Raw genomic sequence first — 11,663 nt, 5'->3', positions numbered from 1 at the left:
TGGTTGTCACACCAACTCAGTCCATTTCATCAGTTTGCTTTGGATGATGTTGGACCCTCTTTAATAGGTTCCACTATAGTTTTTACGAGAAATATACAGTGTGTATTGCATTACTTGTAAGTCAACCGTTATCTATAGCTTTTTATAATTGTGAAGACATCTACTCCAACACAACTAAAATTCCTATATGGTACAGCCTGTATCATTTTATGTCTGTTTTATGTTATGCCATAGCATTATGAGCAAGAGACACTCAACTGTCCAGCACCCAAATATTTATGGTGCAGATCTCAGTTTAAGTGAAACATACATCTAGCCATTGTCAATCTAGTATTGTCATGTGGTTGGCATTAACATCTAGTATTGTCAATTTTTAGCATATAAGTCCAACATCAAATTTAAGTGGTATAAAAAAAAGGGGAGGGGGGGGAAGAGAAAAGGGGGTTAAACATGATAATCAGTATGATGCTGGGCTGCAGTTGTGAGGGATATGTTTCAAGCAAAAGTCATTGTCAGTTCAAACCCCAAGACAAGCACAGATTAGCATGGGGTAAGGAGGGCAGCCGTCACTTCCACAACAGTTTTAAAAACAGCTTCTGGCAGCCTAGTCTCATTTTCTGTCTCTACAGGGGCCTGTTCATCTGAATCCTGCCAGACTCTGCCAAGCCAGGGGGCTCGCAGCCAGCACCAAGCCCAGACCTCCTCACACACCATCTGAGGGAGAAGAACGCCACAGGGCAGCACCCCCTGACAGACCCTTTTTATATACAGTATAGAATATAGAATATTCTGTATTATACATATGATAAGGGGAATGGGGTGTGCTCAGCTCAGTCAGCCCCTGCTTTAACACAGTGCTCACCTCCTGCTTTTCCTTGCTCCCCTCAGGGAGCCACAGCTCCGCCCAGGCGCCCTGGGCGCCATCTCCTGCCGGGACACCTCCAGGGACGAGCCCCCCGAGCTCTCTCCCACTGCCCCCCTCCCTCCAGCCTTCCATCTAACGGCGGCATTGCCCAAGGGACGGGGCCAGCCTCGCCCCATGCCGCTGGAGCGGGGCTGTGAGGTACTTGCTGTGAGGGACTATGAGGGGCTGTGAGGGACTATGAGGGGCGGCTGGCCCGAGCTCGCTGCCAAGGCGGTTCGGGGGCGGCCGTCAGGGCTCGGCAGGTGCGATGAAAGGGCTGGGCGCGAGGCTCCTCACCTCAGTGCTGGGGGGGCGGCGATGGCGCCCGGTGCCGGTGCCCGGGCTGTGGGCATCGAGTCCTGGGGGTAATAAAGAGGGTTGGTGGTAGAGAGGAGGCTGTGGTAGGACTTCACGGCTCCGTCGCTCTTAAGGGGCTGGCTTTGGTGCTTTTTCCCCTTCACAACCAGGAGGGAGGCCTTCCCCGCTGACTGGGGCGGCAACCTGCGGTGCCCTGCCGGGTTCCCCTCCTCTCGATAAAAGAACGAAATAGTGGATGTGTGGTGATGGAAGTGGATGGTGCCAAAGCAGCCTGATTTAAAGCTATAAAGTTGTTTTCCTGATCTTCAAAACTGTGGGGCTACCACTCTGAGAAATCATTTCAGGGGTAACATTTAAGGTTACAGCTTGCTTCTGCATAGGGAAGTACAGTAGAAATAAAAAGCTCCAGCAGCCCTCTGTATTTGTGTTTAGTCTGCTGGCATGGCAGACAGTTGATATATTATCAAAAGGTATGGTTTGTGCTCAAAACTTAAGCCCTTCTAATTAATAAATAATTGTAACAACTTGCAATCATGCTGTTTAGTCATATAGTGTGTGTAAGTAATATTTCCCATTGAATTTTCTTCCCTGAGGCTGCTTTATTACAGTAATAATCCATAGGTCAAACAAAAATCTCCAATCAGACTTAGGATGCTGATTCTAGAATTGCAGCCCTAATTAATTCCTATTTCTACTTTAAGGTTTTTGCATGTGATAACTGTCTCGTTAGTGCCCTGCTTGCCAGTACTGCAAGTGAACAAATTAAGCATAATGCTTCCAAATAGTTGCTATTTTAATTGAGATCTTAAAAAAGAAAGGTAGCAGCAGTGGTTGTTGGAAGCAAATTTTAACTTCACTAATGGTAAATTATCTTTTAGGGAAATAAATCATATGCTTTGTATGGGCGTACTCTATGAAGGTTTACATCTCTGTATGTTAATAGGCACAGGGCTAGTGTGTCAAGAGAAGTGTATTAAGCTGAGGTAAGATTTGTTGCTGATCTCATGGGGCTCACAATTTCACCCAGGGAGTTTTAGAAGTGTTTAACCATGGATAGAAGTAGTCATACCATCTTGTCTGGTAGAATACGTATTTACACTAAATGAAACATAGCAAATACCCTGAGAAATAGCCAAAGCTGGGAAAGACTCTTCTTATATTACTGTTAAAGTTGGGTGATCCAACATCCAGAAAGTATTTAATAGTCTTAAATGGTTACTTATTCCATCTTTTTACGACTCTGCTATCATTAGTATGTATTTCTCCCTCAGCCTCTAATATATGGAAATGTCAATAATGCCTTGTTCTGTAAAACGCATCAAGTACTTCTGTATTGCATTCAGGCTCATAAAAGTTTACTTGAGTTGATAAACAGCCATAAAATTTGTTGTGCTGAATTGGAACAAAAGGTGATTTTTTTTCTTATTGGACTAGAGATTTTAAGCAACAGGCCTAGCTTCTTAGACTTCAGTTTTTGTCAGTGAAGTTTTGAAAGCGATTATCATAGTGAATCTTAATTTTAGAGCTTGTTTAGAAAAAATTAGATAAGACTCCCTGGGAGTAGCTGCGTGAAACCAATACAGAGAATCTGTTGTTTAACTGGCATATTTGTTCTGAAGTCTCTCACTGTCTTAATGTAGGACAAATGAAGCAGTTTGTTCTTCTGCTATGCTTAGTACTGTCAGATGTGCATAGAATAAGATTATCTGATTTTCCTTTTTAAAAGAATGTGATTTGTTCTTATGTTGGTTACTCTGCACCCATAAGACGCATGCAAGAAGCTGTACATGAGTTTAGAATTCTGATTTACCCCAATTAAATAATGAGACAAGACAGTGTTAAGCATATTCTTGCTATTTTAGGTATGGCTTCAAGTCTGAGAGTATGAGCTTTTCTGTGTGATGTCTTCTAAGAATAATGCTTTCCTTTCTGTATGAGGAAATATTTTTTGACATTCAAAGGACTCAGGGAAAAAAATATACAAACAATAAATGTTTTGTGCTTCATGCCATAAAATAGCTTTGCACTTTCTTTCAGATACTTGTCACAAATTAATAATTCTGAACTATCATAATAGTGTATTTCAAAATGAATAGGGAATAATTATAGTAATCAGAACACAAGCAATGCATAGATTTGGTACGGGAATGAAACGTTTCCTTTCAAACAGTTTTTCCAGAGCTTTTTTAGAAAGCTGCTCTTTTAGATTCAGCAGGTGCCAGATCTTTATTATGTTAGAAACTAACTGAAGTTTCCAAGAACATTTTGGAATTATCTGGGATTGCAGAAACAGTTCTCAAAAGTAAAATGGCTTGCTCCATGCTATACTGTAAACAACTAACTGCACACTGATGTGAATAACTAAGTCACGGTACTGTCACCAGTAAGAGAGGAACACTCAAAGTAATAACTAGAATTTTAATGTGCTTTATTTGGGTATAAAAGCAAACAGTGGTGAAGTTGCTCTGTGATACAGACCAGCACAAGACACAAAAGTCTTCCTGCTTGAGTCAGAACTGAATGAGGCTTATTATTTGAGTGATAAAACATGAGTTGATATCTCCTTGCATAATACTCACATGAAAGATGAATCAGACTTCTTGCATTTAGTATCATTTAGGTAACTCTTCTAATTTTTAAGAAATTTGTCCCAGTTGTCAATAAACAGGTGTTTTTTTCTCACAATTAACAAATAGGCAGTTCCAGATGAGAACAGTTGTATTGATGATAAGTGTCTAAGTGCAATTATTCATTAACAGTAAATAATGAAGTTTTCGGTAATGACTGCATCCCGCAGAGCAAAAAACTTGATGGATCCTTCTGCTTCGTGTGTACATACATGTATCTCCATTTCTGATAAACTGCTTCCAAGTAAAAACTTACAGATTTTCACAGTAATAGCAAATTAATTCTAAAATTCTAAAATAGTTCATTCTAAAACCTTACAATGATTGCCTAAATCATTTCTGTCTGTTACTACCTGTATTGGGTTTTCTGATTAAAATTTCACAAGAACTTTAATACTTTATTGCGTTTTATTTTAACGTGTTATTTTATGTTGTAGTGTTTTCAATTACGCAGATGTGGTCATGCATTAATTTGGATGTCTCACTTTAGCAATTAAGAGAACTTTGCTTTCCTTAGTAGCCCTTCTGAATCTGCATTTACTTCTGATGGAGTTGTTCTGTTTGACATGTACAAATCTGATTTTCCATTCTAGTCAATACAGCACTGTCTAGGTGAATTTAAAGGCTGGTTCTATATTCAGAGCTTACAAAAGAAAGATTTCATGTGAGAACTGCCTTAAGTGCTGTTTTGTCATTTGAGCAGGAAATGACTTGCACGCATTATTACTTACACCTCAAAGTCTCAGGTGACTTGCACAGATATATTTTGCTGTATCTACAGTTGTATATTCATGAGTCAGAGCTGCATTAAAATGAGGCTGAGAGGAAGCTGGGTTGGGGATACTTCTTTGAGCACATTGCCATATTTACAGAGGGAAATTACAGCCATAAATATCACTGGCAGTGAGACTTCCTGAAAGCTTATGTCAGTTCTTTTGTCCTGGTTTAAGATACCTCTGCTTAATCCAAAGTGTTTTGTACTGTGCTACAAGGAATACTATAAATATTGTAGCTATTCACTAAAAATGTTTGTAATCTCGTTATCCCAAAAGCATAACTGAGTAAACAGCAGTATCTGTATGTTATTCCCAAGGGAAAAATGCTATATATGGATAAAAACTACTGAGTTACTAAAAGATGTAGATGTTCCAGTCCTGTTATTCATTAGAATGGGAAGCATAATCCAGTGAAGGATCACAAACTGGGAGTCAGAATATCCAGAATCCTCATTGTGGCTAATGCTGGCCAATTATGCTGCCTTGAAGGGGACACAAGGACAATGTTCAGAAATTATGAATTTACTTGAATTATTATTACAATTACAGGTGCCAGTCACTTAAAAAAAATAATATTAAATTAGGAAGCTCGGTTTATTCCTCATCTAGAAAACAGGTATATTGATGCTATGCATTACAAGCTTTTTTGAAGGTTGAGAAAGGTTTTTGTTAGTTAGGCAGCTGGAATAACTCCCTGGCTTTTCTCAAACCAAAATATGAAAGAAAAAAAAAAACGATGGGAGATTTACTTACTGTGATCTGACGATTAAATTTGTATGTGTATCACTTTAGAAACACCAAGGATATTAACGCTAAACTTCTTTTCTCTCACAGGAACATTCCTAGAAATACAAGAGAAGCAAAAAACTGTTTTCAAACTTCTATTGGAAGGTAAGAGTTAATGCTCTTCTTATATTTAACGGCTTTTTGAGATGGTCCTGTCTCTTTCACCTGCTGAATACCACAGGCAAGAAACCAGAATTTCAGCTAGCCATCAACATCTGTGCCAATTCTCTACCTAAAAACAAAGTAGAATATCTGGCATTTGTAGCTTTCAATCCAAGACTGACTTTGAGGAGAAAAGTAAAAAATCTAGAATGCTGTCTGTCACTTTCTGCTTGTAACAATACTTCTAAGAGTGTTCTTAGAAATATTTTTCTAAGAGTGAACAATATACTGAAATCTCAAAGAAATATTTACTTTTTCTGCTAAACCAGATGGGTGGCTGAATAAATTTCATTCTCTATTGCAGGTTCTAGTTTCCTAATAACGATTTGGTTTCTTTTCTATAAACAGTAAAAGCTTGAAGAACATTTGGGCTAGCAAGAAAGAACTATGTATGCAACCTTTGTCACTCTAAATTGGATAGAATGAAGCTTTAGCAGCACAAAATCATTGGTAAATGCCCACTGTCGCTCAAGTCTGCAGTGTCAAAATCCATCAGGAAAGGAGAAAAAGCTCTATGCCCTAAACATTTTATTTGACGGTGTCCCCCTGAGAAAGCAGGACTCTGAAATAAACATTTGGTTTTGCCTGTCTGCAGCTCAGTCCCAAAAGAATGTAGAAGAATAGAAGTTTCAAAAATGTGCTAAAGAAGATGCCTATAAAGGAAGGGCTTTGAGTAGCACGCTACTGTTCAGTATTTAAATTGCTGGAATAAAAGTAAAAAGGGCAAGCAAGACTTACAGAGCGCTGTTGTCTGGCAAATCTTCACACTAATAATGGCATCCTGTCTTAAGTCACAGCTATTGTTGATGTTCATGTCTTAAAGAACTTTCTACATAGGGGAACAAAGCATTACCTGCAAAAAAATCTAATGCAGCAAAGAACTGAATTGCAGATGTAACAGTGACTGTACTATACGGTTCTGTTCTATATGAGTTATGTCTTTCTTTCTTCCCTGATCCACAGAGGAAATGAACCTGCTATTGCTGTTAAAAGGAAAAATAGCTAATTTGGCACAGTGACAGGCCAAGGTGCTGGCTGTTATACAGGTGTATTTCTTAAAGCTACATCTCAAATGTTAGTGTTTCATAGTTACCACTGACCCTCTCTTTCTGTGGGATTCTTGCTAGGATCTCTAGTTGGAGGGGAGGGTTGCATTTTTCCTCTGAAGTTGAAATGGGCTTCTGTCTGATCATTCCATATGTTGTGTATTCTGGACCATACCCATCACAGATGTTCCTCTCCATGCATTAAAACTGGGTATAAGCTCATTCGGCTTCAGCACTTGACTTTAAAAGGCAAAGAAATCAAATCCCTTTCTTGAGGGTATAATGCATCATTTTCCCCTCTTTGACTGTGTATTATCTTCTTTTACATATGATCACATCATCAGAATCTAACTTCCTGCATCTGTGTTGGCTAATTAGTGCCTTGGCTTTAAACCTTCTCCTATCAAAAATATACATTTTTTTTACCAGTCAGTATTTATTTTATACAAAGAGTTCTGAGCACATTTAATAAAAAGTGGAAGTGTAATGTTTTCTCTAAATTGGACATAACAAAGCAGAGTGAAAAGACTTGGATGCAGAAGTAAATAAACCAATGGTTTGGAGGGGGTAGGTAGGGAATGGATCGTTTCACTAGGAATCAGTGGGGCTAGTACTTCAGTGGTAGCACCCAGACAGGTCACACTAAACAGTGAAAGATTTTCAGAAACTGAATTTAAAAATCAAACCCACTTTGGCTCAAAGCCTGTGAGGATAAATAACGACTTAGCACAAAAGAACTGTTAGTGATTTGACTTCAAGACTTTCTTTGAAAAAGCTGTTTCCCCCTAACTTTGAGACCAACCAGAATAAAAGCAAGGTGCTTTGTAGACTCATGATCAGAAAACAGATGCATTTTTCTATGGCTTAAAGAGGTAAAACTCCACTAATCTATGCAAGTTATAATGTGGTAAATCAGCTACACAAGTCGCACTTTCTTCTGACTGAAATAATTTGAAGAGTTAGGACCATTCTTTTTAATGGTGTTAGTATACTGGCATTATTTATAAACAGCAAAAATATTCTACAATCTTTGTTTTGCTCTCAGATGTATCTAATGAGTTCATACAGATTAATAAATAGAACAATTAAGTGATAGATTGAAGGCTGGAAGCAATTCAGTGTTAAGTATATGCTGTCATCTAGTGGTCATAGCCTGCAATCTTGTTTCCTCTGTTCAAATTCTGGTTTCTTTTGGCATCAATATTAAAAGTAAATTGATTATCATCCTTGTCTGTTAACCATTACTGCAATGAATATTTGTAGCACTTACATTTCAGTATCTGTATATACATTTACATATACGTAGGTGTTGACATTTATTTGAGGGGAGTCAGAGGATGTTTTAACAGATCAATGGACATATACCAATACTGAGTCAACACTGTAAACTGTGCACACGTTTTACATGTTAATTGAAGAAATAGATCTATGCTACTAAATAGCTTGTCTCTACTCACACAAATTCACTGTTATTTCCACTCTACATGTGATTTTTTTTATTACTTTCCAAGTATCCTGAGGTTGTGAGGTGAAATAATATAACATTTTTAGTGTATTTTTAATAATTTTTGGACACCTTCAGCATTTCTTTACAATAACCAGAGTAGCCTTTAAGATTATTCTTCATAAAGCAGCCTCAGCCATTTAACTCCAGCTGAAACTGACTTTAAAAAGGATGCAAATTATTGCAAGCTATCCATCAGTTTTATTTTAACATTAGCTTTAAAATTTTGATCTGAATACTGTCATTCTTATCCCTTGTCTTTGCAGAACAGACCAAGTTCTAAATTCAGGCACAAGATTTAAGGTGCTTTTGAACCCTTCACTAGAACTCTGTAATTTAGGACCCATATTTAGTACTTTTAGAAAATCTGGGGTGATGAGTTGAAACAAATAAGTGATGTTTAGTATTTCATTTATTCATAAAATTAATGAAAATATAATATAAATGTTCAGTTTTCTTCAAAGAAAGTGGTAGCTGAACATGTGAGAATCTTTGTGAAGCTTTCAGATTCTAATATGACTTTCACCATCTAACAGCAGTATAAAGAATTTAGTCATCTATGCAAGCACATGCTACTTGACATGTTTCAGAGGTGTCTGTAGAAAATGAAGATATTGACTGGTACCACTTTACTTCTGAGCAATTTATAGTTACTTGTTTTGGCAAGTGAACACCTTACCTTTGTAAGTGACAGGTTTACATATTTACAATATGTAAATAACAGCTCTCATTTTTCAGTATGGAGCAATCTCTCTCATTTTCAGAGTTAACAACTTTCAGATACCTGCATGGGGTTGGACTACAGCATCCCAAACTGGGTTGATTTTACAATAATATTTTTTAAGATTTTAAGGTTGTCTAGAAGAGAAACCTTCTAACTTAGTGTTGACCATATGCTTATTACGGCTGGATAACCACACTAGATTTAGGCCTCTCCTCAGTAGCAGTTAGCTCTTCTAAGAATCTGTGAGCACAGGTTATTTTAAAAGCAATAATGGGGAGCTTAGCCCGTTGTAGACATTGAGCACACAGAGGACTGTGCTTTATTGATTATCATATCGGTTTCATTCTCATACATTTTGCTTCTTACTGCTCTGCATCTACTATTCAACCATTTCCCTTCAATGTTCTGTTAAACCTGTGTGGGAAATCACTCTCGCTGGAGGAATACCAGGTCAGTTGGCATATTAAGCAATCTGATTACGTCAGGCTTTAATCATAATATTTCAGATAAGCTAAATAATACCTTATAAGTAATAAAGAAACATGCCTGCTATAAGACAATGTAGCAGGTCATCAACTCATGTGTTCTTGGGAAATCAGACTGTCCGAAGAGAATATAACTTCATTTGTCTCTGTTAGAAACAATCGAGTATGGAGTCATTGGGCAGAACCTATTATTGAGCTTGTATTGAAAGAGGTGGAAAAAAGAATGTTAATCACCTCTTGATTAAAATGTACGGCTCAATCTCAGAAACTGGAGGAAGTCAAATCTTGACAAATGAGAATTTCCTAAATGAACTTCTGCTTGAAAAGATCGTAAGTGCCCAGTCTTGCTTTATGATATAATCTCCATATAACTCTATCAGTTATATGGAGATTTTCAAGCCACACTTTCTCATACACTCTAATTCTATAGCAGCACTTAGAAAGGCAGCTTGGACATGATGTGATTTTAGGTCCAAGAGATGGTTTCTCTATGCACCTTTTTTTTTTCTTACTGTTTTTTTTTTTTTTTTTTCCCACGGATGTGTAGCTATTTTCCTCTTTCCCTTTGAGGAATGAAGACTACTGCAAAAAGTTTGACTCCTGATATTTCTATTATGCCTTAGCTCACAGTTAAACTTATGCAAGATTGTTCCAAGAGCTACATGCTCTTCCATATAAAAATAAACAGGGATCCCTTGCAGCTCTAAAAGGAGAAAAAGCAGTTGTGTAAGGAATCAAATGGTAATTACAGATAGGAAGAAAGGTATGAGGTGAGTCACAGCATTTTGTTTCTCAATGAACTGATGTAGCTTTACCTTTTCTTATAGTATGTCATAGTTTTTTTTACTAGCAGAATGCTGGAAAGAAACACTGTTAATGACAATCAGATCACTATTTTTAACACTATATGTCATAAGTATTAGCAACATATTTTCTTTAAATATAGCTAGAAACCACTTACAAATAGGTTCTCACAGTAAGAGCATTGTCTTAGTGTAATAGCATTTTTTTTGCAGTACCTAGTGTTTGTATAATTAAGATCATAAAGGATAATGAACAGACAAATATCTAGTTTTTTAACTAATCTTCATAGCAATAAACAGGATTCTAAGCTTGCTTGTAAACGGAATTTGAAGAAGCCAACTTGTATGTGTAAAAGCACTTTCAAAAGAAGAGTCCACCACTGAATGACATACATGTAAATAGCCTGTGTACAGATTACCATTTTCTGCTTAGTATTCTATTTTCGTATATTTCTGTTAAACTATGTAAAGCTTTGCAAGATTTTTCCAGTAAGGACTGAATATGTATGTACTTTCTAGATCATAACCAAGTAACTTGATCAAGAAGAAATTCACTCTCACTGCCTCTGTCACTTTCTGAAACTTTCTGCAAATCTGCCTGGGACAAAACTCTTCCAGACCACAGATGTAGTTTGTTGTTAATCTGGCCAGAATACATTCAAATGTTCTGGGCTGGTGTTTGAAGGAAAGCTAGTAACTTTTGAATTATTGTAGTCTTGGTCACAGATGAACATATATTTTACAGATCAAAACTGATAAGAATTTTCTTGTGAAACAATTTTGAAATGATGGAAAATTTGAAGACAGGGTGGGTTCAGTTTGGGAAAAAGCATTCCATAGTTGAGGCATACCTCACCAGCTTACCAAGGTGTCATTGTTCAGTCTTCTGCCTGAGCACCCTTTGTTAAATAACCCAGATGAAAGATAAGTGAATGGGGAGTAATTTAGATAGATTAAATGGACAAGAGTTTGGATCCTTACTGTAACTTCTGCAGTGCCTCATATCTGAGCAAGGAAGAATTGCTACGTTACGAAATGCCAGGGTCATTAATCAACCCCTTGATGTTGAAGGGATGTGATACAATGATCACAGCTTGTAGAGGACAGAATTTTTTTTTACATGGATCTGCGAATCTGCTTTGTTTTGTTCAGCCCTGCTGTAAAATTCAGGGAATTAAAGTAATTGAATCATTGATCTATGAATATGATTTCTGAAATACCATGAAACAACGTAACAATAACGGATATATCTTATTGGAGTTTTTTTTTAATGCAAATTATGTAGTTAATTTATCCTTTGGCATTAGCTGAGCATGTCTCTCTGTCATGGAAGTCTGCAGCTGGCATCATTGGGCCTAACCTACTGAACGTAATTAGAGATCAGAGGGCTCCCAATTGACTTCATAGAAGTTTTTCATTCCTGCCTAACTGGCAAGAGATCCTGTAGCTTTGTCAGTATTGGATCACATTAAATATTTTTATTGTTGAGCAAAATTCAGACCAGTCATGTTTTCCATAATGACAGATG

At 37.3% G+C, this 11,663-nt stretch overlaps 1 long non-coding RNA gene across 2 annotated transcripts in view; it reads left to right on the top strand.

The window, feature by feature from the left end:
- Positions 1-1,226: 1,226 nt before the first annotated feature.
- Positions 1,227-11,663, top strand: part of LOC137841426 (uncharacterized) — a 31,452-nt gene continuing 21,015 nt past the window's right edge. The window contains exons 1-2 of one of the 2 annotated variants that reach the window (XR_011088614.1): positions 1,227-1,692; positions 5,460-5,516. This is a non-coding gene — a long non-coding RNA (uncharacterized lncRNA). Of the gene's footprint in view, positions 1,693-2,038; positions 2,206-5,459; positions 5,517-11,663 lie in introns of those variants that run through there. The other variant, XR_011088613.1, reaches the window with a different exon arrangement.

This window comes from Anas acuta, chromosome 17 (assembly GCF_963932015.1).
Source record: "Anas acuta chromosome 17, bAnaAcu1.1, whole genome shotgun sequence".
NCBI classification, from domain to species: Eukaryota; Metazoa; Chordata; class Aves; order Anseriformes; family Anatidae; genus Anas; species Anas acuta.
Note: the sequence above shows the minus strand (reverse complement) of the source record. Positions and strands in the feature narration are given on the sequence as shown.